Source organism: Rattus norvegicus, chromosome 15, assembly GCF_021556685.1.
Source record: "Rattus norvegicus strain SHRSP/BbbUtx chromosome 15, alternate assembly SHRSP_T2T, whole genome shotgun sequence".
NCBI lineage: Eukaryota > Metazoa > Chordata > Mammalia > Rodentia > Muridae > Rattus > Rattus norvegicus.
This window is the reverse complement of record NC_141548.1, coordinates 96,595,194-96,621,395: the sequence shown is the minus strand read 5'-3', so window position 1 is coordinate 96,621,395 and position 26,202 is coordinate 96,595,194. Positions and strand designations below refer to the sequence as shown.

At 35.3% G+C, this 26,202-nt stretch overlaps 1 long non-coding RNA gene across 27 annotated transcripts in view; it reads left to right on the top strand.

Moving 5' to 3' along the window:
• The window catches only part of LOC102547440 (uncharacterized), a 247,423-nt gene that overhangs the window by 43,189 nt on the left and 178,032 nt on the right, over window positions 1–26,202 (top strand). For 5 of the 27 annotated variants that reach the window (XR_015638540.1, XR_015638528.1, XR_015638538.1 and 2 more), the window contains 2 exons: window positions 12,797–12,921; window positions 24,551–24,930. This is a non-coding gene — a long non-coding RNA (uncharacterized LOC102547440). Of the gene's footprint in view, window positions 1–7,530; window positions 7,661–12,796; window positions 13,090–24,550; window positions 25,220–26,202 lie in introns of all 27 variants that reach the window. The other 22 variants (XR_015638536.1, XR_015638534.1, XR_015638531.1 and 19 more) reach the window with 9 other exon arrangements.

The window sequence follows — 26,202 nt, the reverse complement described above, 5'->3', positions numbered from 1 at the left end:
TGGTGCCAACCATCTATCTCAAAATTTTTAATCCATAGTTGTTCCTGTCTTAAGGAAAGACAGGGACAAAAGATGGAACTGAGAGGGAAAGAAAGGCCATCCAGAGACCACACCACCTAGGAATGTATCTCACCTGTAGACACCAAACCCAGACACAATGGCTGATGCCAAGAAGCACTTGCTGACTGGAGCCTGATATGGCTGAAAGTTTCTAACAGCATCTGACTAATACAGATGCAGGTATTCACAGTCAACCATTGGACTGAGCCCAAGGACTGCAATGGAAGAGTTAGGAGAAGGACTGAAGGAGCTGAAGGGGATTGCAAATTCATAGAAAAACAATATCAACTCACTGGACCATCCAAGCTCTTAGGGACTAAATCAAAGAGTATACATGGGGGGATCCATGGCTCCACTTACATAGGTAACAGAGTACTGCTTTATCTGGCATCAATAAGAGGGGAGGCTGTTGGCCCTGTGGAGGTTAATGCCCCAGAGTAGGGTGGTACTAGAGCAGTGAGGCAGGAGTACATGGATGGGTAGAGGAGCACTGTCATAGAGGCAAACGGGAGGAGAGATGGAATGGGGGGGGTTTGTGAAGGGGAAACTGAGAAGGAAGATATCATTTGAAATGTAAATAAGGAAAGTGATGAAAAGAAAAAATAAAAGTTGTATTTGAATTTATAAATTTAAGCTATAAAAATAAAACTCGTTCATTGCAGTCATATTTGACTTACAGCGATAAACATTTTTATGAACTTTAAGAGCTCAACATCAAAAAATCTTATTCTAAAACATAGACTATATTGGTTTAACCTCTATGTAGTTAAATTTTTATTAACACAGTGCAAGTAAAAACAATTTATATTTGTAAACTATGACAATGTGAAGATAATAGCAATCTGTTTGAAGAATGACATTTCTAAAATATCCTAAATTCTGAGAATCACTGAGTTGTTTATATTATAATACATGAACTTGCTCATTGCTGGTAATTAAGAATATAACTTTCAACTGGTAATCATTAGATTATGTACTCTTAAATATAATTTACTCTTCCAAATAGAGTTCGCATTAAGACAATGAAATAAAAAAGCACAGCTCCCTAACAGAACTCCTAAATAATACATAATAGCTCATCCCATGCGAACCCATTATCACAGTTTGACTTGGTGTCTGTATATGATTTTAATGCTTTCCCTGCTAGATGCATCCAATACAGACATAATATGTTTCATCCCACTGAGTTCTCAAGATGTTTTCATTCTTGAAATGCAGTAGATTACTTTTTAAATGGCAAAACAAGATAGGAAAACAGTAGCTCGTCCGTAAATTAAAGATGTTTTGAAAGAAATGTTGAATGAACCTTGGTATCTCTTATGCTTACTTTAATTCCTTCCATGTTCTATTTTAGTGTTTATTTAAAGAGAACATTTAAACAAAAATAGGTAACGAATAAATACATTGATCACATTTTGGTAGATCTATATGCAAAATTATTTCATGTTCTCATCCTATCGTTGAGAATTGTATAAAGCATCTTCACACATTAGCCTATTTTATTACACAGAGTTAATATGTTTTTGGTCAAAGAATGAGTATCAAAATTTTACTGATTAGAATTCATGAACACATTTTCATTTAAAAATTATAATCTATTTCTTCCAAAATAGAAAATATATATTTGCATATATTTTAAAGGAAAGGGGAGAAAGGATAAACTTCAATAATGGTAATAGTATTAGAGAATAACAAACCATGTTCTGATTAGATCTGAGGCCTTTTCCACACTAGGGAATACCTTGCTTTAAGCTTAAGCCGCTTAAGCCTGTTCAAAAGTTGACAATAGTGATGTCAAAAAGCTCTAGGTTCCTTCCTGCCATTGTTATTTTGCTAAGTGTCATGATGTCAAATTGGCTTCTAAATATGTTTGGACTTCTTTCAACATTGATCAAAGCACAAAAAAATAAATAAAAAACATGAAAAACATGTCAATGGTACAATGTAAAACTAACCAACATGCTAAGAATAAGGGGAAGAATTCTACATATGACATTCATATCAAGACCGTCACCTCCAAGACTAGAGAATATCCAAGAGGGGGAGTTGGAGAAACACATGAAAGATGGTGAGGAATGTCCTGAAGTGTTGTCTTTTGAAAATGACATGCTAACCATGCTCATAAACTCACAGAAAATGCTGTTATCTGTGAATGACCATTACAGAATCAAAACAAGCCACATCCCAGAATAGATGGGCTAGATAATGTTCAGGATTCAGGACTTACTGAGAAGCTACAAGCAAATGATATCTGTTGGGGGAGGGAGGACCATGGTTTTTCAAGAAGTAGCGCTGGTTACCCAGGATCTAATGGATAAGACCACAGCCATTCACCTATAAGCAGCACTAACAGAACTCAGTAGTTTATCTATAACAACAACAAAAATATGTGATTTGGAGGTTGTGTTAGTACTCTGAGGTTAGTCAGAGGAAAGACTAGATGTAGATTTGATAGAATCTCATTACATACGTATATGAAATGCTCAAAAAGTAACAAAAATATGAAGTAATAAACTATACTTGATTGGATGTCTATACAATAAAATATGCTAACTAGTCATAAAAATTAAAGGGATTCCACAAGTTAGTGACACATTGTATGTTCTAATAAAGTGAGATTACTTTATATCTAGGTGTTGAATGGAAAAACAGTGACACTACAGAATAATATTGATATTGCATGACTGAAATTCATCTTACCTCCCTGCAAATGATCAGGTGGACAGTATGATGTATAGTCTATCATTTGTAAGCATAAATTTTACAGAAAAATGCTGGGTCAACATTGTAATATTTTAAATAATGAGTACAATCTTGTCTGATTTTAAATATATCAATGAAATTGAATAATTATGTCAAGAAATAACCTTGAAGTGTGAACCAAATACTTTACTGATTGGGGAAGAAACACTAATGAGCTAAAGTAGGGACAAGTGCACTAAGTTGTTTAAAAAGAATAACAAACGTACATTCATTTATCAATAGATTTCAGTAGGCATTGTACAGAAGGAAAAATCATTACAAGCTTGAGTTGCTTCAAATTACAACATATTCTTCTTTCAAAAAATACATTATATTGCATAAAGAAAGCAGTTGCCTCATAAATCTTGAAGAAAATCAAATTAAAACAAGATGCTTGCAAGTAAAGGATAAAATTATTTTGCTGGAAATTAGAAATATAGAAAACTCAACCTAAAACAAAATGTTTCAAAGCTAATAATCTAACGTTGGTAATTTTTTTGTTTAAACAGTGTGTGAACTTGGTGGTTTTAATGAAGAATATTTTAGTTTCAAAACAAGCAACAAATGTCAGTAGAAGCGTTAGCAAGGAATAGAGGTTGACTTTTTTTTAATTAGGCAGAGTTCTGTTCAATTCTTCTTTGTAAATAAACAGTTGAAATGGAAGCATTGGAAGTGATCCACCGTTCTGTATACAGAAATGTGAAATTCACTGAAGACCTCAAGACTTAACGGCATTATAAGCAATTGAAGGATCAGGAATCTGTTGTTTGTCTTAGATATTTCTGATGCCCATTTACTATGTGCTGTGATCATTCAGGATGGAAAATATGCATATTTATTGGTACCTTTCAGTAAAATATTCCAGTTTTCCCTATCATTTTGCATTGATGAAAGCCAAAGATAGTATAATTCCTCGAGAGAAGTGATTTTATTCCACTTGAATTTCTTTCAGAATCTTTGTTTATTTTGAGAACTATGGAATTTTCTGAAAAAAAGTAACATCATTTGTTTATGTTATTAAGTAAATATTTGAACAAAATCCTTTCCTTATTTTATTCAACATTTTGAAAATGAGAGGAAATTGAAATTCCATAAATGCAAAATCTATCACAGTATATTTATTAATTTGGCTGTAATATTTCAGTATAAAATGAATAAATGTGCAAATCCATCTCAGGATGAGTTTCCATTGAAACAGTATTTAGTTTTCTCTTATACTAGTTTCTCAGACTGGTTACTTGAATTTGTCAGCAAATAAATTATGCTGACAACTTTTTCATTTAAAAAATGAGAAAAGAATGTTTACCTTTACCACACTTGGTCAACTCAATGCTTCATCTTTGAGCAATAAAAGACAAGAATGGTTACAAATAGAGAATTCACAGTTTATTTTTTTGTGATTCTACTCTTAAAAGATTTTGAAAACTTTGCTTTAAAACTCCTTTGGCTGATAAACATGCTTATCAAAGTTGCAAGAAATAAAAAATATACAAGCAAAAATATAAATCATTTTCTTACATGTGTACATGAAACATAGCAAGTATGAAGTCAGACAAAAAGTCCATTCACCAAAGCCTCAAAAATATCTTTGAATAAATCTAACAAAAGAAATGCATGACAATATGTCAGTTGACACATTGGATCAATAAAAATATACACAAAATACTTTGGGATTAGGCTAGAGATGGCTCAGTTGTTAAAATTCTTCTTGATCTGTACCCCATTTTTTAATTGGGTTATTTTGGTTGTGTCTAACTTCTTGATTTATTTATGTAATTTGGCCATTAGCCCTCTATCAGATGGAGAATTAGTGAGGATTCTTTTTCCAATCTGTAGGCTTGTTTTGTTCTACTGACAGTGCCTTTGTCTTACAGAGGCTTTCATACTTCATCAGATCCCATTTATTCATTGTTAATCATGTAGCTGAGCCATGAGTGTTCTCTTCAGGAAGTTGTCTCCTGTACCAAGGACTTCAAGTCTATTCTGCAATTTTTGTTTCATTAGATTTGGTGTATCAGGTTTTATGTTGATGTCCTGATTCCCTTGTACTTGAGTTTTGTGCAGGGTGAAAAATTGGATACAGAACTAAACAGAAAATTCTCAAGAAGCAAATCTTGGAGGCCAAGAAGCACTTAAAGATATGTTCATTGCCCATAGTCATCAGAAAAATACAATCAAAATGACTTCCAGATCCCACTTTACCATTCAGAATGGCTAAAATAAAAAACTTAAGCAACAGCATATCCTGGTGAGGACAGCAAGGGTAGCATTCCTATACTGCTACTTAGGCATGCAAACTTGTAAAACTTCTCTCTCTTTTTTTTTTCCGGAGCTGGGGACTGAACCCAGGGCCTTGCGCTTCCTAGGCAAGCACTCTACCACTGAGCTAAATCCCCAACCCGTACAACTTCTCTTAAAATCAAGTGGCAATTTCCCAGAAAACTGGGAGTAATTCCACCTCAAGATCCAGCTATATCATTCCTGAGCATAGACCCAAAAGATGATCTACCATCTGACAAGAACACTGGCCCAACTATGTTCAAAGCAGTTTTATTTGTACTAGCCAGAAATGGGAAACAATCCAGATGAACCTCAACTGAAGAATGGATACAGTAAATGTGGTACATTTGCACAGTGGAATAATAGTCAGCTATTAAAAACAAGGACAATCTGAATTTTGCAGGAAAATGGATGGAACTGGAAAATATCATCCTGCATGAGGTAATCCAGACCCAAAAGGTCATGCATATGCATAGTGTGTACTCACTTATAAGTGGATATTAACCATATCGTAAAGGATAGTTATGCTCTAATCAACAGACTGAAAAAAACAACAAGACAGGGCAAGGGATAATGGTTGAATCTTTTTCAGACATGGAAAATACATATCAGAGGTGGATGGAGAGAGAGAAGTGGAAGGAAGGGGAGATTGGGAGAGGAATTTGGCAGGGAATCAGATGAGGAAGAGCAGGGGAAAGAAAGGATCATAGATGGGCGTCTCTAGGAAATTCCAAAGAACGGGGACCAAAGAGAGGATCCAAGGGGTATATGGAGGTGACTTTAAATGTAGCAGAGGTACAGTTTAGCCTTCATGCAGTTCTGCCAAAAACTGGGGAGGAGGCTGCCACTAAATTATTTACTATCTGTGGATCTCGTTCCCCAAAATGGACTGCCTCATCTGGCTTCAACTAGATGCTTAGTACTGAACAGACTTGACATGCCAAGATTGGTGATACCGAGGGAAGATGACCCACTTCCCAGAGGAGAAGGGCAGATGTGAGTGGGGAAGGAGGGCTGGCAGGAAAGGATGGCCAGATATTGGGATGTAAAACAAACAAACAAAAAAAATCAAAAAATGGAAAATATTTCTTGCTGGCTCAGAAGAGCTAAGTTTGGTTTCCATCATGGTACCTAGAAGCTCACAACTGCTTCAAACTCCAGTTCTGTTGAGCATCAAGCTCTATGGCTCTCTGCTTACACTTGGATGAATGAGTTTGACTCACACAAGCACAGACATACAAATATGTATTAACAATTTATAACGGTTTTAAATGTATTTTAAAACATTATGAAGACCTAAATTAATCTTTTAAATTACTGGCCACAATCTTCAACAAAGAACTGAAATACATATGGAAGAAAACTTTAAAACACTGAAGAAAGGACTTGAAGAAGACACTAGGCTATAGAGTTGTTAAATTTAATATTATTAAAACCGCCATCCTACAAAAACAATCTGCAAATTCAATGTAATGCCCTCTAAAGTATAGTACCATTTTCTTCAGAATTAGAAAAAAATATTTAAACAATTTATACGGATGCCACAAAGCCTAGCAAAACCAATAGGAGCCTTCCCAAAAAGATTCCTGTTGCAGGTATCAACTTAAGTTTTACTCAAGAATAATAGTGGTTATAATGAAATATCAAAAGTAATAAGTTCACACCCAGTATCTTGACTTCTATAATCATGGGCATTTGGCCCAAACCAAGACCTTCAAATTATAATCATCAAACTTAGTTTTCAAAAATAATTATTAATATTAGTGGATATTACAGTAGAAATATTATCATGCAAAAATAATTTTACATGCCTTTAAAGATGATTGCATTAAGATGCATTATCATACAGAGAGTTACATCTACTTAACAATAACTTGCTTTAGCAAAAAGATCTTTTTGAAGATGACAAGATAAATTGGAGATAAATTCAGAATTTTTATTATTTACTTTCTGGCTTTTCTTCCTTTTTAATGATTGCCTCTGTAAAACAAGTATCATTATCTATGGGCTGAGTCTGTACCTGTAGGGACAGCTCATTTGCAAGCATTAATTATGATATCTCTGATAATCTAATGAACTACATGTGTTATGAAGGATGTTAAGGATGAGTGTATATTTCAGGGAGACAAAAGGGAAGAAAGTAGAGAAATTTGCTTTGTCGAAGGTCACCATGCTAGTCAACAGTACACTGTGTGCTGTCTCACCGCTCTGCTTGTGGCTTGCCCCTCGCCTCTCAAGTGGTGTAACTTCATATATGCTCGGAGTGATTTGACTAAACTTTGAGAGCCATTGTTTACAACATCCGAGATTTATTCTTAGACAATATTATTCATTCATTATTCAAAAAGCCAGATTTTTAAAACAAATGATCAGTCCATCAGCATCATGATGTTTACATGAGAAATGTATTTCATACATTCACTTGCACTGCAAACTAATTTCACACAGACACCACCAAATCTAACCCAGAGCCCAACAGTACTCATCATCCAATTGTGGGACTGTGCAGACACCACACTCAACGTGCCTCTGCCCTCCTAACATGAAGATGGACACTAGAATTCCTTCAACAAGGGATGTAAGTATAATTTCTAAATTTTTAAAAATGTAAAATAGTGTCTCAGCAGCTAGGTATATACTAATCAATTAACTATTTACATAGCACTACTCTACACAATCAATCTATATCAACTTCTTGATTTGGTTTATGTCATTAGTGTGTTTGACCTACATAAACCAAGAAGAAAACAAATGTTTTACCATTATTCCATTAGTTCATACTTATAAGTTCATAGATTTTTACATGTATTTTTTTATTTACAGATTTTTGTTATTTCATTTTCCTCCTTTTAGTTTATCTATTTTAGTTTGTCACATACATGCAATTTTATATAATGTACACATTTGCATATATAAGCTAATATATAATCTGCAAATTTACTGCTATATACTATTGGATAATAAAGATTATTACTCAAAATAATATAGTTAATGTGTGCTTGTATGTTTCATATTAATTTAGTATAGAATCAACATTATATGAGATATAATTTGGATTTAAATACCTTCTCTACTATTAACAAGTCCTTACTGACGTTTCTGAAATTTTACTACCTTATCCTGGCTGTTTTCATATTTGTTTCCAGTGTATGCTATTATTCTGTTTGAAATTTAATATTAGATTCTTATATGACTTCTAATTATGTTTTGTATACTTTTTTCCAATATATTAATTTTCTATTTCACCAGGACTTTTTATTTTTCCTGGATCCATGTTTAATCTGATGTTACATACTTAACTACTCTGTATCTCACAGAATGAACTGAAATGTTCTTAGTTTATATTTGGCTGGAAAGAATTTCCAATCAACACTCACATATATGTTCATCTATTCTTATGGACACTCCAACTTACTAAAGATTTATTTTAAAGACATATGTCATATTTTCTATTTAATATTTATTTTCTTGAAAGTTTACTTATGATACTATTTCTTAAAACTCTTAATTGACTTACAAACCTTAGTATGTTTACAAATATAAGAAAGGTTTTGAAAAATTATAAACACTTTAGTCCCTTGCTCTTTGGTTTTATGCCCAATTAGAAAGCAAATTTGACAGATTAAATAGTCATAACCATCAACATCATTCACAAACTTCACTAAATTCTGATGACACTTCAGTTACAGTTACTAGTTTGATGTATCTACTTCTGTTTAACACTTGGAAACATTTGATGCTTGAGATTCAAGAAAAATTGCTATCCCCCCCATTTGGAATGTGGATTTTATTGGTCACTGAAATAAGTGGAAATAACTTGTAAATATCAGCTAATTGGTGCAGGTCAATAGCTTGCTTATACACAGTTGGCAGTCCTTTTTTTAAATTTAATATTGTATGTACTTACATTTAAAACGTTATCCCCTTTCCCGGATCCCCCTCTCACTCCTCCCCCTGCTTCTGTGAGGATGTTCCCTCTCCCACTCACGCACCGGCATCTCCCCACCTTGGGATTCCCCTACAGTGGGGAAACAAGGCTTCACAGGACCAAGTGCTTCTCCTCCTAGTAAAGTCATTTTATATTTTTGTTTTTTCCCCAGTGATAATGACATATATTATTTTCTTTTCCGGTCAGCAAAGTTATTTTAAGAAAGCAGAATTTATGATTTATGTATTTCAGAGGCTCATTTACATTCTTAGGAATACGTTCTTGCCACATAAACAATGTTTCATGCTGGTGTTACATCTTAACAAAAGTAAAGAAGAGTAACAGACTTCTGCTACCTTTAGGATCAGCAATTTGGGAAACTCTACCTTATAAATTTCAAATTCTTTGAGAGTTGCAAGCTGTATTTTGTCGAATCAATTACTGCAAAATAATCTTTATATTATTATATAATCTTTATATCATTATAATAAAGCCTAATGATATATTAGGCACTGAATTAGTTTTCAGCCTTTCAGTTAATCATGGATTCGTGAAGGACTCACATGGTCCAGCCCCTTCATGTGGAAATAGGAGCTATTAATAAGTAGATTGTGAAGAGGGTCAGACGTGGTTATCACTTAAGCACCCATGGATGAATTAGCCATGCTCCGAAATACAATAGTAAACCCTTGTTCACATCCGTAACCCCAGGTATACTCAGTGAATCACAATCAAGAGAGCACACAGATATGAAGCCATAGGGTGGAGGGGAAATGAGGAGGGTGTGGCAGTAATCAGAATCAACTACATATGTGTGACATTTTCCAAAGAACAAATTCAGCAAGGAATTTTGTTTTCTTTACTGAATCAGGGATAGTTTCTTTTCTCTAGAAATCAGGAACTGGATATGTTATCCTTTTGGAGCTCAGCCCACTACATAATCACTTCTTTTAAAAGGACATTTTTAATGGGTACAATCAAGTGGCAGCTACCTCCCTTATAACTCAGCTTCCATAGTGTTTAGTTTGGTGACAAGACGGGTTTTCAGTTGATCTTTTCGTATGTCCTTTTGCCCCTTCTTTCTTCTCTTGGTTTACCTACTTTCTATATTTTCATTTTACCCAGACTCCCACTTGCCTTTGATCCTCATGATCCCTAGTATGTTCCTTCTGTTCTTTCATTTTATCTGTGTTTTTAATGATTCCCTTCCGTAGGTGACAGGACGTAGGTATGTTCCCATCTCTTCCACCATGACCTCTTTCCACATATATTCCTAGGTAAACACATATATCTAAGGATTTGAAGCTAGGCTTCTCACTTGACAAAGAATACGCACTTTTTGTCATTCTGAGCCTAATGCGTTATTTTTCAGGTTCCCTTATTAATCTGTGAATTTTTATAGTTTCTACACTGTTAAATTAAACATCACTTTGTACCACATTTTCATTACCCATTAATCAGCTAATGGACATTTCAGCCGTTTCTGGTTCTTAGATATTGTGAATAGAGCAGGAACCGACAGGGATGCCCAGATATATCTGTAGGGTGATGGAGACTCATTTGGATATGTTCCCAAAAGAGACCTAGCTGAGTCATGTGAAAGCAGCATTTCTAGTTTTTTGAGAAATCTCACGATTTAGATCCAATGTAGTTCTATTTGTCTATACTCCCACATGTTTACACTACAACAAAATCACTGTATCTGGTTTCAAGTTGTTCTACAGGGCATACTAATAAAAATAACACGGGATTGGCACAATAACATGGACTAATGTAATAGAATAGAGGACCTAGGTACAACTATTTTAACCACAGAGACCTGACTTTTGACAAAAATATTTAAAGTGTACATAATGGAGAAAACATTGCATTTTTAACCATAGGGGCTCAGAATACTGGATTGAAACATGTACAAGAATAAAAGCAAATTCTCTTCTTTCACACCGCACTGAAATCAACTCTACTTACACCTCAACAAAAACCTTTTAAGTTGAATCTGCTAAAGAAATAAGCTGGTGGTACACTCTAAGATTTAGACACAGTTATGGACATTCTGAACATGTCTTCGGGAACACTTGATAAATTAAAAATTAAAAATCTTCAGTACAGCCAAGGAAACTGTGAAGAGGCAGACCGTGAAATGGAAGAATATCACTGCCAGATATGTAACTGACAAAAGATTAGTGTCTCAATTATACTCACAACTCAAAAATCTAAACAGGTGAAAAATGAAACGACTCAATTGAAAATTAGCTATGCAATTGAGCAGAGTTCTCAAGGGGAAATATAAATGCTACTAAGTGCCTGATTGTCTTTGTCTTCTTCATTAACCATCAGGAAAATGAAGATAAGAACAATTTTATAACTACATCTCACTATAGTTATTATGGCTATTATCAAGAATACAAATGACAGCAAATGTCCTGGGTGTGGAGGAATGAAACCCCTTATAAATGTGTACTTGGTGGCTGTATAAATGAATTCACTGTGATTTTTTGTATTTTCTGTCTCATATGTATAGCCTTCCTGTTAGGCAAGGATTTGCCCTCAGATCAACTAAGCTCCCATATCAGAATCCGCCTCTAAAATTCTGCTTGCTTCTGTTCTGTACTCAGTACATGCGTGGTTGTAACCTTGGGCTTGCGGATGTGTGATATCCCCTCCCAGTTTTCTATCAATGCTGCTGTTCTTACTGACATCACCAGCAAGCAGAAACCTCTGTGTGCTTATCTAAATGCATCCAGACTTCTTCAGCTGCAAAGCTGCTGGTATTCACAGCCAGATTTGCCTTGGGAACATCGCTGTGTACACTAATGTAGACATGGGACAGGGATGTGTTGTAACTGGAACAGCTCCAGGCAAGGATGCCATAGATGCCTGCCTCATTTCTGACCTAAATTTGAGCAGCTTTAATACATGAATTTTTTTTTGTAGCTAATTTCCATGTGGCCTATTTCCAGAGAATAAAATTGTTTCTGTGACTTTCCCCATCAATATTATATGTTTTTCTAGGCTGAGGTTTGTAAACTCTTCAGTAACCCCATCATCACTTGTTAGATGGAGTTCTCTGTGATATTCTTCATCCGTTGCATTTCAAAAACATTTAGAATTTGCTTAGTTTACACAGTGTAATGTATGCCAATGAAACTTAATTGTTGGTACTTGATTTATATTATTTGGAATACTAATTTGTGGAGATTCTTAGAACTCACATCTTGAACTAGCACTAAGCAGACAGAGCATAGTATAAGGCCTGAATCTTTAACCTTTCACTATTGGCCCTACTGCTTAACTTCTTCCAGCAAAGTCACATATTCTAAACCCACCAAAACAGTGCCATCACTGGGATACACACACACACACACACACACACACACACACACACACACACACACACACATTATTTACAAAAACGTTTCACATTTTAAAAACATGTTAATGATGTAGTACATGTAAAGTGCTTTACCTACCTCACTCACTCTGATTTATCATGAAATTTCATTTACTTACAGTCACACATGGCCTAGAAGAAGAATAAATAAAGCTCTTAAGGGTTAAGCTCCATGCTGGGTTGAGTAGAAAAGATATTGCATAATCTGATACAGCCTCTCTAGGACGCAGTCAGCACTCTGTGTGACTCATTTATACTACAGCAAGGTGTTACTTGGACATTGCAACAAGTTTAGTATTTTGATGAGTAGGAAGATTATTTGTATTAGTTATACTTTTATTGCTGTGGTAAATCGTCATGACAATGGTGACTTATAGAAAAGTTTTTTTTTTAAGCATGCAGGTACAGAAGGATAAAACATATGACTGAGGACTAGAGGCAGGAGATTTGACTGGAACAGAAGTCAAAGGGCTCACATCTTGAACAAAAGGAACGAAACAGAAAGAGTGAACTAGAAATGGTAAGACTTTTTAAGCACTAAAAGCTCACCAGTGCGATATATTTCTTCAATACAACACTACCTGTCCATTCACCACCATAAGTAACAATGGATCAAGTACTCAGATGCCTGGGAATATGGGGAAATTCTCTTTCTCATCATAACTGTCATGGTATCCCACGCTGATGTGTAAGTAATTTTAATTAGTTCATCTTTCATATGGTAAAAAAAAGTCTGTGCAAACTTGTTATTGTTACCTTAAATAGAGGTATTTATAAGTAAAACTATTAAGCCTGAAATTTAAATAACACTTGTAGTATTCATGTTTTATACCCTTACAGTTAATTTTTCTTATTTCACTTTCATGTGTTTATTTTTGGTGGAAAATTCCTAACCTTTATGTTCACCTATATTTCATTTTTTTTCAGATGGATATATTTCTAATTGTCGCTGCCTTTATATATGTTGATTCCTCAGTATTCCTTTACTGTTTTCTTCTCTTAAATAGTTGGCTCTACTCTGATTTGTCTGGAGTTTGTGTGAATGCTTTGTGCAGATTCAAAAAGAGTTCACAAGACTCAGCAGACCCTCTTGGGGTAAGGCATTTGCCACACCTCAGCTGCCCCAGAGACACAGTGTTTCTTCAAGTCAGTTGTACATTTCCTTTATCCTTGACACCTGTCTATTCAGTCTTCTTTATACTGCATGTGAATCTCTCTATATGTGGTTTTTTCCTTACATATCCCGAGTAAGGAAAATAATTTCTCAAGAATCATTCAACCTCAGAAAAATATGAAAAGAAAATTATATTCTTAGAAGTTAAATATCAGTTTAGTATTTTACACCAGGCTGATTATCCTCCATACTTGCAGAATTCCATAGAAAACAACTTTAGCAGAATTTCAATACAACCAGAAATTATATTTAATAGGACAAGCACTCACTGTATTCTACCAAACTGCACACACACACACACACACACACACACACACACACACACACACCACACACACCCCACACACACTCAGGTATGTTTAGCAGTAGTAAGTCCTCTGGTTCTTGGTTCCTCTGCCTTTTCCAATGTTTATGACTTTTATTTTGTATGAATATTTCTCATGAAGTATGTAATCTTTTCTTCCATTGATAGAAGAGAATTTGATAGTATTTGCGAGAAATAGAAGACAACTGGATGTGTCAATGAATCTGATAAGAATCAGGTTTACAAACTGAGTAGAGGAATGTAGTTTATAATATTTCAGAGTTAAGAGTATCAAGAACTAAGAATAATATGTGGAGGAATGAGAAAATGTATATAAAGAGTAAAGGATGAAGGGGAAAGAAATCTTATAGGTTCAGTATACCCCAATCATCTGCAGTTTTTAAGGCAAGATTTTGCTTAAGATAATTTTGCCTTTAAATTTCAACATTTTAGGTAAATTTCACGCAGCAAAACAGGATATGAAAAAGAAACATTTAAAAACACTTCATCAGTACTTGATTCTGATAATCTTTGCATGTGTAATTCCTTTTTACATCCTATAAATAGAATAGAAAACACAGTTATATAATAATAACAGATTGGTGTGTATCATACTGAGATCATTGATGATTAAGGTAACCAAAATATTTAGCTGTAATTTAATTGGATTTAATTACCTCTCTGCGTTTTAAACAACTTGTTGTGCCCCAATTAACTTTAACTATTTCTTCTTGGTTTCCTTAGAGATCCTAATTGGAATCTGGAAAATTGTGTAGGAAAGCCTGTATTTTTTCATATTGTACAAAGGTAGTTTTTTTAAGTGAATGAATGATACTTTTGGCTTATTTAAAATCAAGTTGAACAAAATTCAAATCAATCATGTATAGTGTCTCTGCCCTACATGGAGGAAGTTCAGAAGCTCTAATGGATATTATGTCGTACATTCAACTATAGAAAAATACTCATTTGTTACCTTCTTGTCATTACTTCAAGAGCTATTAAGTATTCTTGTTTAGTAAAACTCCTACAATATCATCATCAAATGGTTTTCAATAGACAGACATAAGAGAACATCTTATAGTGACCTGAGTATATAATTACTGCTATGGAAAGCTACTGTAAACTCTTGATAATTTTATGCAAAAATATATATAAAGTAATTTAAACATGAACCTTGTTTCTGCAGAGCAGATTATCGAAAGAAAATAAAGCATATAACATATTAAGGTCACCGTGAGGAAGCAGGCAGCTAATATTCAGCCTATTCAATGATATAAGGTAGAGAACTGAGACACGGATTACTTAGAATATGGCACAGGAAGAAGGATTTCTTTAGCTAGTGAATGGTCATGCTTCCTATGATACAGAATGTGCATCGTGTTGTTGCTGTTGTTGTTGTTGGTGGTGGTGGTGGTGTGTGTGTGTGTGTGTGTGTGTGTGTGTGTGTAGGAGGGTGTCTCTCCTTTGTTTGCAGATTTGTCTTCTTACAATATCTAGACCCTTAAATTGATAGGACAAACCCTGATAAATATTAGTAAATGTAATTATTTAGTAAAAAAGAGAAGGTTCATGACATAGATCATAATATAGTTATGAAAAAGAATGCATATACCTAAATAAGTTTGTTATAAATGTAAGATAGAAATACAAACAAGATTACTCATTTGTAACCTTAAATTTTGTTGTATTTTCTTTGATATCCTCTGACTATAACCTTTATATAATTGTATTATCTCATATTTTTTTCTGTTTTTATTAGAGGCCTTAGTTATGAGACTCTGTTGGGTTAGTTCTTTGTTGGAAATACAAATAAATAAATATACTATTCAGATAGAGCTCCAAATTCAGAACAAAGTAGGACATTCTAAGGAAAGTCATTCTTCGCTATATTACATTTCTATCTCTTAGTTTATTCTTATTTAATATCATATTTATTAGTACACAGCTTCTCAACTACAAGTTTTGGCAATGAGCACTAGAGCATACACTGTATTGTAGGAATATTAGTCATTTTAAATAATATTCTCAACAGTTTAATTCAAATGAGAGCTCACAGACAATCAGAACTGATGTATAAATCGAATAGACTCAAATTATACAAAATGGATATTGCATATTCTTTTGGATGTTAATTTCATTTTATTCACTTACTTCTAGTGGTAAAAAATAAGATACCAAAATATAATATTATAGTAAAACACTAACAGTGAAACCATCATAAAAATGAATATGTAAATAATTGACACTATCATACAAGTCATATTTTCTACTACATACACTATAATTTCTTAATTTAGATACCCTAAAAGTAGTTTATAGACACATAATATTATATCTGTATAGTTAAAACTTTATTAAAATGAATGAAGTTATTTTAGTAATAGGACGACATAGTCACGGTTTTGCCTTGGTGCAGAAATAGGGTTGAGCATCTGACACAAGTAGATCCCAGACTGAAAGAACCTTGGCCAGTGAGAATCGTAAAAAGCAAGCCTGAATTGGGGAAAGAAGCTGAGTCAGCTTCACGTTAATTTTTGAGCCAGGTGTCCAGACAGAGGTTAATCTCGCTTTAAGAAACCGAGGAACGACACAGGAACAGGTTAGATAGTTTCTTCCGGCAGCTAGGCCTTTTCCTTGCTGACTGCTACCATGTCCTGAAAATGAAGGCTGCCCTAGTGTTCACGCACCTCCGTGGTAAGCAGGGACAAGCTCTGATTAAACAAATGTAGTGGAAGAAAGCCTGAGGCAAAAAACCGAGAGGCTGGAAGATTTCTGAGCAATCAAAGGACCGCTCACACCTGATGCTCCTTTTAACCGTCGAACCTTGTGGTTTAGTCACCGAATGTCAGTTTTGGCTGCCACACACAGTCCCACAATGTTCTGTTCCACCCATCAGACAGCAAACTGTGTGTTGAGAGCACATAGAAAGTAATAAAAACAGTATATGTTAAAAATAAAAAGTATTGGCGGTCATCACATGACAGATACACACAGGCAAATTTGATTGTGTCCAAACAGGACAGATGTGACATTTGAAGGTTAGGGATGTAATATTGATATTAATATCAAATTACCGGATGAATATTCAAAGTGTTTTCTGGATACAGAGCCGGGAAGTGGCGCTTGAGACACTCGTGTGTGGGCCTTTGTAAACTCTAGCCCACTAGACAGCAGCCTAGCTTTGTATGCCCCGATGAGAGATGCGAAGGACTAAACAGTTGGAGTCAAAAAGACTGCACTTGGAAGAGGGAGAAAAGGAAATCTTTAGAAATTTAGAAAACAACACAAATTGGTGAGAGGCACCTCCAGTAAACACAGGGGGAGGCAGGTGGCACAGGGAGTCACACACCCAATGTTCTTTAGGTGATTAGCAGGAACAGTGTGCGATTTGTGGCGTATTAAAGCCTGTGCCAAAGTACAGGGCTCTTTACAATGGAGATCCTGTTTCCAGCTGACTCTACTTGGAATTAGGAGGCAGAGCTAAGGTTGACCCTGCTGTCCTCTGAAAACCTGAATGAGGCCGCAGTGTGCCTCCAATACTCTTTGTCACTTTAGGGGATCGATTTGACATGTTTACTTTAATTGCATAATTTTCCCCCCTAAGGCAGTCACAGAAAGCCTAGCATTAATTAAACATATTACTCGTTTCTCTTTTGCACTTAATTTATGTATATTTGAAATAACAGGAGGCTTTTGTGTGTACTAACTTAGATCTGGCTTGGTTTTCACTGGTGTTCTGTCAAGCTTCATTTTATAAAACATTCAGAAATGGCTTTAATACAGGGAAATAAACTAACAACTGATAAACATAAGATTAATTAGACTTTCTTCCTAAAATAACCCAGGAACAAAGGCCGAGCAAATGTGCTTGTTCCGTGGTAGAAGTGTGAATTAGATGAGTCTTTGCTAATCGGGCTGTCCTTGGAATCTGGCTCAAGTCTGCAAATGTCAACAGGGATTTATCCACTTTGCCTGGCACTCGCTGCGTTTAAATTCTGTGTCCCAGTAGGAATCTTTCAGCATTCCATAGGCTAACTCAGATTCCTTATGTAGTAAAACGATGGCGAGGAAATGTGGGAGCCTCCTAACAGACATTGCCTGTCTCCAGAGTTTCTGGAGGTAGCTCCCTAAAGAATCCAGAGAAACAACGTGTGAATTTATCACATGGTAGTCTAGAAAGAGTACATTCGCTTTTAAATACAAAGCTTAAAACCAGGTTATAACATATACTTATCGCTGGTCAGGAAAAACAGAAAGAATAGTGTAACTATTTGCCAGGCTTTTCATGGTCAAATGTGGCTTACCGTCGTCCATTACTAATTATACGTACAAGAGATTAAGTGAAATAGCTTATTCCCTGTTAAAAGGCTTTGCCTTTTGACTATTTAGGACAAAGAGGTCTTAGATAAGGATTGGACAGTGAACCAGATAAAAGCAGGACAATTAGCACAAACTTTGTGTTGCAATGTTGGCCAGACAACACCTCTCCTCCATGAATTCTAAACAGTTGCTACACAGCTGTGGAAAGCAAGCAGTCCTAGAGTTTAGGAAACAAGCTCCCATGGAGCCGAGTCTTGTATCTTGTTTGTGCCCCTGTTTGTATAATCAAAGCATATTCGGCAGCAATTACTAATGCATTAGTGAACTTGAAAGCAACAGCATTAAATTACTTCTCTACACGTTCAGTGCTCTCAGGTAATGGTGGAAACCGACGCTGAGGAGCTCAGGACTATAGCTCCTGGAATGAAAGTGGGATTTAAGACAGATCATAAAAGCTAACCAGGGACATAAATTGCCATTAAAGATTAGGAGACTTATATATCTTTGTACTTGAGAGGTCTGTCATATTTACCCTTAATTTTGAAAACCACGAGATTCTACCTAGCCATGATTCATTAACCCAGTTAATATAAGTCTAATAAATCACCTTAAGTTCAAGTGGGTCCTTGAATAATATGTTTTGCTGTAGCACTCTATAAATCACATGTTGGATAAAGGGCCTTTATCCTTGCTAACGGAAGAAAGGTGAAGCATAGCTCCATTCATTTTGCACAGAAAAGGTTAGTGTTTCTTCTGTCAGACTCTTTATTTGTCAAATTTGCTTTCAAACACCGTCCATTTCATTGCACTAAGGTGTAAAAATTGAAATCGTAAAGATCCTAGAAGAAAATATCAGGGTAACAGATATACAACACGGATCTTGATAACAATATATATTTAAAGACTCTGAGAGCAAACACAACAAAACTAACAAACAAAAAACAGAATACAAGGGACAAGAGAAAATGAAATTAAACCAAAAAGTTTCAGCACACAAAAGAACAATTAATACAGCAAAAAGAAAGTCTGCACAGTGGGCGAAATATGTGCCAGCACAAGCTGGCAAAAGGCTAGTGTCTAAACCATATGAAAGGTGTAAATAACTTATTCAGAGGGAAATAAATTACCCAATTTTTAAAACGTGCAAAGGATCTAAAAAGGCAAATTACAAAACTAGACAGCCAGCAGGCAGATGACAACAGGCTTGATGATTTAAGTCACGAGTTATATCAAAATAAAACTCCAAGGAGCTATCACTTCACACCTGTTAGAAGGGCTATCAAAATGCAGATGGATAGCAAACTTTGGCCAGAATGGAAGGAAAGGGAACTGCTGAACACTGGGGACAGGAGTGTGAATTACCTATTGTAGAAACAGTAGGGGAACATCTCGAGAAATAATTAGAATCTATAAATGAAATGAGCCATCAATCTGGCCTCCGGTTAGATATCTGAAACGTTAGGATCCCTACAGCAAAAGAGATATCTGCATTCTCATACAATCACGTTCACCTCAGCATTATTGACAAGAGTGAAATTATGGAAATAATGTAAATTTCCAACAACGGACGACTAGAGAGAAAAGTATTCGTGTATACCTGCACATATATGTGTACAGTTCCCCACATCCACAGAGAGACAGAGATAGATGGATAGATAGATAGATAGATAGATAGATAGATAGATAGATAGATAGATAGAGATAGATAGATAGATAGATAGATAGATAGATAGATAGATAGATAGATAGATAGAGAGGGAAGGAGAGAAGGGAGGGAGGGAGGGAGGATACCAGGTCTTTCCTCACTTGCACAAAACAGAAAGGCAAGCTGGTTTGAGTCAAGACATCTTGGCTCTCAAGGCCAACCAGCTGAGATGAAGCCGGTCGTTTTGAATAATAAAGAGCTGGCACCTGGAGCTGCTCTGCGCAGAATCATGGAAAGCAGGAGAGTCAGGAAACAGAAGGGAGACAGGAGGACAGAGAGGAGACAGGAGGACATAAAGGTCAGGGAGAGAGCCATGGAGAAACACAAGAGCTGGGGAAGTCCACTTAAGGAAGAGGCTCCCTGAGAGACTGCCCCAGTAAAAAGGCCACCTTATACTACACAGATCTATTTGTGATGTATTATTAAATCTCAAGCAGGACCCTGAATGTCATGGAGAGGCAATATAATATTTGAACATAAGTGAACATGTACAAATCCTACTTTCTTAATAGCAGATGTTTGCCGAGAAACATATAAGCCTCCTTTCCATGAGTTTCAACCCTGTAAGAGCATATATAGCTACTAAAGTTGTAGACAGCACCTCTACACAGACACAGTCTCTCTCTCTCTCTCTCTCTCTCTCTCTCTCTCTCTCTCTCTCTCTCTCACACACACACACACACACACACACACAGACAGACACACACACACAGACACACACACAGACACATACACACAGACACAGACACACAGACACACACACACACACACACAATTGTTGTTTGTGTCTCAATCTCTCCTCTGGACCCTTCTTCAACCTCTCCTGGATAACACACCTCTGAAAGTAGGTTTATTTTCTCAAAGCGTGACTTGTCCTGGTCCACTGCATTTTGTGAATTTTCTCTGTCTTGTGGCTTTATGTCTCCTGTGAGACTAATCTGATCATCATGCAATCATACCCCACTGCCCCTTTCATATTTTATTCGTCTTCCATTCACAAATGTTTAAAGTAAATATATACTTCTGTTATTTCCATTATGTAGTTTTGAGAGAAAATGCTATGTTTACTAAACAAATGTGAAATATAAAACACCAAGCAAACCATATTTGGAAAACCTCTTAATAAAGGGAATTTTTCATTATTTAAATGATTTTTCTTTTGTTTTTGAAATTATACCATAATTATATCAATTATGCCCTCAATGTCCTCTTGCCAAAGGCTGCCATGTGACCTCCTTGTTCACTTTCAAAAGAGTGTCTTCTTAATAATTGTTTTTTATGTACATTTATGTGTAAACCTTTTAAACTTGTGTTTTTATTATTAGAGATTTATTTTAGATATTACATGGTGTTCATATCTGATTTTTTTTTGTATTTTCATGACCCTCGCAGGAGTTAAGTCATGAAGAATTTGTGGTGGTATATTAAGATAAATCTGAACTAAGATCTGAGGAACACAAATGACACATATACTTTACATTTGAAGGCCTGAGCGTACCTATCTTTTTCTAAAGAAATTTGGGTTACTGTATCAAATTAAAAAAATAAAAACAGCATATTTCATTAATGTGAGGGTTCGGCTACATCTGTATGCTTGCACACACACGCTTACTACCTGGAGAATCAGGAGTACCTGGGTCTTTAGAAAGGAAAGTCGGGGGTTGTTTTGAGCCACCTCATAGGAGCTGGGAACCAACGTTTTAACAACTGAGCCATTTCTGCAGCTACCGCTGCATCAGGTTTAAGTTTTGTTTTGTGTTTTTGTCAAAGTATGTGCTAGACTTTTCTTAACAGAAGTCACAAACACCATTTCTGCACTCTACATTGATCCATTTAAATCTATGCCTTGAGCATTAGCAGGAGAAGCAATTTAATGAACCAGATACTGATATTTATTAATGATGTAGCCAGAGATTTTTAAATTAGTTGGAATGTTGGAAAGTAATTCTCTAAGTTATTTCATATATTATATTAAAGCACTTAATAATTAACAAGCCATAACTACTCCAAAGTACATTCATACCTCATGTTCAAACATGAATTTCCCCATAATCGGATATCAATATTTTATTCTCATTGAATATCACAAGCATTTAAAACTCATTTCACCATGCCTTAGGCAGTAATTGTTTTAACTACTCAGTGAGAGGACTCTGATAAATGCACACGTAATTATAACTTCTCAGAAATTTCATAGGATATAAAATATATTAGCACTTTACTGTTTTATATTATAAATTACTGTTTAATTACATTTGAAGCTTGCTTACCACTCTTAACAGATTTTTAAAATGTTTTTATTTATGTATGTGAGAGAGGTAGAGAGAGAGAGAGAGAGAGAGAGAGAGAGAGAGAGAGAGGCATATAGGTATGAGGACTGCTATTCAAAGAATGTCTATATTTCTAATTTTATTTTTCTTGGAAAGTTTATGTATTTACATTTCAAATATTATACCCTTTCCCTCCCTCTGTTATACCTGCTCCCCTCTCTCCACTCACCCCTTTTCCTGCTTCATTATGGAGCTGACTCCATCCTTTCATGCTCATAAGTATCTTTGCTACTTTTCTATCGTGGTGAAGAGACACCATGACCAAGGTTAAGTTATAGAAGAGTTTACTGGAGCTTACGATTCCAGAGGAAAATTCCATCACCATCGTAAGGTGGTGGACGGCAGCAGGAAAGCATGCATGGTGCTAGAACAGCAGCTAGGAGCAAAAAGAAAAAAAAAAGAACAACTCAGGTTGTTAGCATTTATGTGGGAGACATCTTTACTTTCTAAACCATCTCCGTAACTTGCCCAAAACTCAGTAATAGAAAAATTGGTTAATTCGATGAGGTAGTGATTAGGGGCATAATGTGAATAATGTAAGTGGAGAGTGGTTAAAGGATAGAGCACAGCTGAAGTGAATTCTGAACCTACATAGTTAAAATAGAAAGAAAACAACTTAAAACCAGTTTTACTTTCGTTTTCATGAAGCAGATGCCAAGCATTCCTTTTGGCTTAGAAAGATGAGAAATTGTGACCATTACAATTTTTGCATTTTTAATTAGGCTCTATGGATTTCTGATAATATTAACAACTCAAGTCTCAATGGAAGGTTCAAACTGGGAGTTGTACCTTTTTAACACTAAAAATGTTTAAATAAGGAACGAAAAAGAATTCTTCTTTTCAAATTTATATTAGTCAGGATTTTTTTTTCCAGGAAAAGAACCAACAGAACAAATACAAAAACTGAAAGATAGAATTTCTTAAATAAGCTTACGATGAAGTGGTAAACCGTTTTTCAACACAGGAAGCTGAGAAACCAGGAACACTTTGTTCCTTGAGACTAACTGTCTGGGCAATTACAGTCTTGCAATGCCTGGCTCACAGCAGAAAGGCCAAGAACCTGTAAATGTCCTGTTTCCAAAGCCGGGTGCCTCTGGGGTCTGAACCCGATGCTGAAGACCCGAAGCATTCTTGGAGAGACGCTGGTCTTCATTTAGCCTCAGAAGCCTGGAAATACTGATTGTGTTATAAGAAAATGAGCCATGAAAGGGTACACGTACTGAACAACTGGTCTCTAAAATGGACACTAGAAATCCTTTCGCAGTTCACAGTGGAAGGACAACTTCAAGTGACAGAAGTCGGCTCCAGACTCAGTGTTCCCTCAATCATTAGAAACAGGAAGTTAGCTCAACGAGGAAATGGTCTTTTCTTTTTGATAAGCTGTTCCGTCACACTGGTACAAACCTCCTCCTGTCTTGAAGCGTAATTGTGTTTACTTGGTGCCGTCTTCCTATCTTTAAGCCAAGAGCCTAACTTTTAAAGACAAATGTTCATTTCTTAGCCTGCAACCACAGTAAGATGATGTCTTATTAAATGTTCTCTGACTGAGAAGAAACACTATGACCATGGCAGCTCATACAAAGGAAAACATTTAACGGGGTCTGTCTGGTTCACCGTTCAGGGGCTTAGTCCACTGTCTATTTGTAGGGAAGGAATGAGTAAGCAGGAAAATTAGGGGAACGGGGCCAGTGTAAGGAAGAGTGATCAATATACATTTTGTTCCTGTGTATCATTGTCAAACAGTGTTATTGTATAAAAGTAATGAGAGAACAAAACAAAAAATTGTAGATTTCAGTTATGTGTTACACTCTGTGAACTCAGATAGAGAGGATGAATTTCTTTATGAAGAAAGATGTAAGAGGTCACCGCTGCCATGTTTCATTCCGTCCCCTGCCCCTATGGCCTGTCATTGATTTTGTTTCTAAAGATTGTATACATTTTTTTTAACATCGGCACTTAACACTGCAAATGTAATTGTTGTAGTTATTTCAATTTTGCATTATATTTTAAAATATTTCATAATTTAGCCCTAATTTACCATTACATACTGACTAATGTTAATTATTCAGGTTAGTTAATAATAATTTGGTATAGTATGACTTTTGAGTTGATAGATATATTTAAGAGACAGATTTAGAGTATATTATAGGTCTATAGCCTAAGGTGCATTCCTAAAATTCCTCACCACGTATTAATATAAAATGGATTTCTGGTGTTGTTCTTTACTTGAGAAGATATAACTTACTTTGAGCCAGAGGAATCACAAGATTCATATTATAAAATATTACCAGTTCTTTGTTTTGTTTTGTTTTCCAGAGACATACCTGAAAGGAATGTAAGAAGGCTATCGCCACACAATTGGCAACCAAAGCACAAAATCTAGAACCAGAACAAAATAAATCTAGGCTTATGGAGGTCATTTGGCATTGCAATTAAGTAGGTGGACTTTATTTATTGTTTGAATTTGCTGTGGAAAGAACTTCCAGGACATTTGGAATTTGCAGCACAAGCAATGTTATGTTCTTCAACGTTCAGTGCTAACCAGTAATGGACTCACACTTTCAGTTCCTCTGATTGATTTTCTCTCAGTATTTGACTATGCTCCATTAAAAGATTTTCTTTATGCCCCGATGTTTGAGCACTGAAGATGGAAAACTTACCTGAACTTTATAGCGACTGCCAGTATAATATGCATGGTAAGTTGCAATTTCACTTTTGACATTTTTGCTTGTTTTCAATGGAGCATTTTTTTGGAATATTGAAAAAAAAGTATTTCCTAAATTAAATGCAAACATACATTCAAAGTCTGTTCTAAAAGTGCAGAGAAAACATCAGAGGACAGAGGTAGATCTTCCTGCGGAGCTAAAGAAACACAGGCAGGAGCACAGCCTTCCAGCCTGACCTGGTGGGCAGAAGGGATACAAGCAGTAGGCTCCTACAGTCTATGCATACTTGCAAACCCAAGTCCATTATTAAGAAAACCAAGTAAGTAATGTATTTTCAAGAAGATGCCCATATATCTATACCAATTAGGTAGAATACCATTTCTACCAATTAGAGCAGAAGCCACAATTTAAAGAATCTAAAATGAGACTTTTCTTCCTTAGTCAGGAAAATACTAGAAGAAAACAGTATATTACTTTGATTTTGAAACACTCAAGTATAAGTGATATCATGATAATTCTGAGAGATAACTCTGTGATGAAACTGGATGACTTTTATAACTCCATTGCTGTTGAATATGTTTAAGAGACTCCATCTGCATTTAAGAAAAGTTACATTTTGTATGTACTTCATAAATTATAATTTCAATGTAAATTGTGGCTATAATGTATTGTTTAGGTTGTTGACAAATCGTTTTATTGTTTAAAAATAACAATAAGTACAAGGTGACGTGATAATCTTTGTATTTTTCCAAGGTTATTGTATGTGCTGCTGAAACTCTCAAAAAAACTTGGAAAAATTATGTAAAATGGATGTAGGCATTTTATAAGAAGTACTAATAGTTTTAGCACACGTTAGAGAGACACAAAAGAGTGTTTATCAGGAACTGTGCATTGACAGTTCAGCTACCAACTTCAATCCTGTAAATATTAGGGTTAAATCTGAGGATTAATGATTTAATGATTCTTTTATTTCCATATATAAAGCAATAAAAAATGAAAAATAAAACTAAAAAAATTGATAAATTCTAACCAAATCAGTTGTAAATTTTGTCCTTATTGATGAATCACCTCCCGCAAAAAAAAAAAAAATACAATTCTTATATACAGGTGATTATTTCTCAAAAGCATTGATATTTCTTAAAATATTAAAACATCTGCATTAAATGAATCCGGTATCAGAGATTCCAAATAGTGTAATATTTTACATAATTATAGCTGAATATAAATTTCAATGTACATGGAATATCCAATAATTTAGACTCTATTCATTGAAAAAAATGCATTTGTCTGCACTAGAAATCA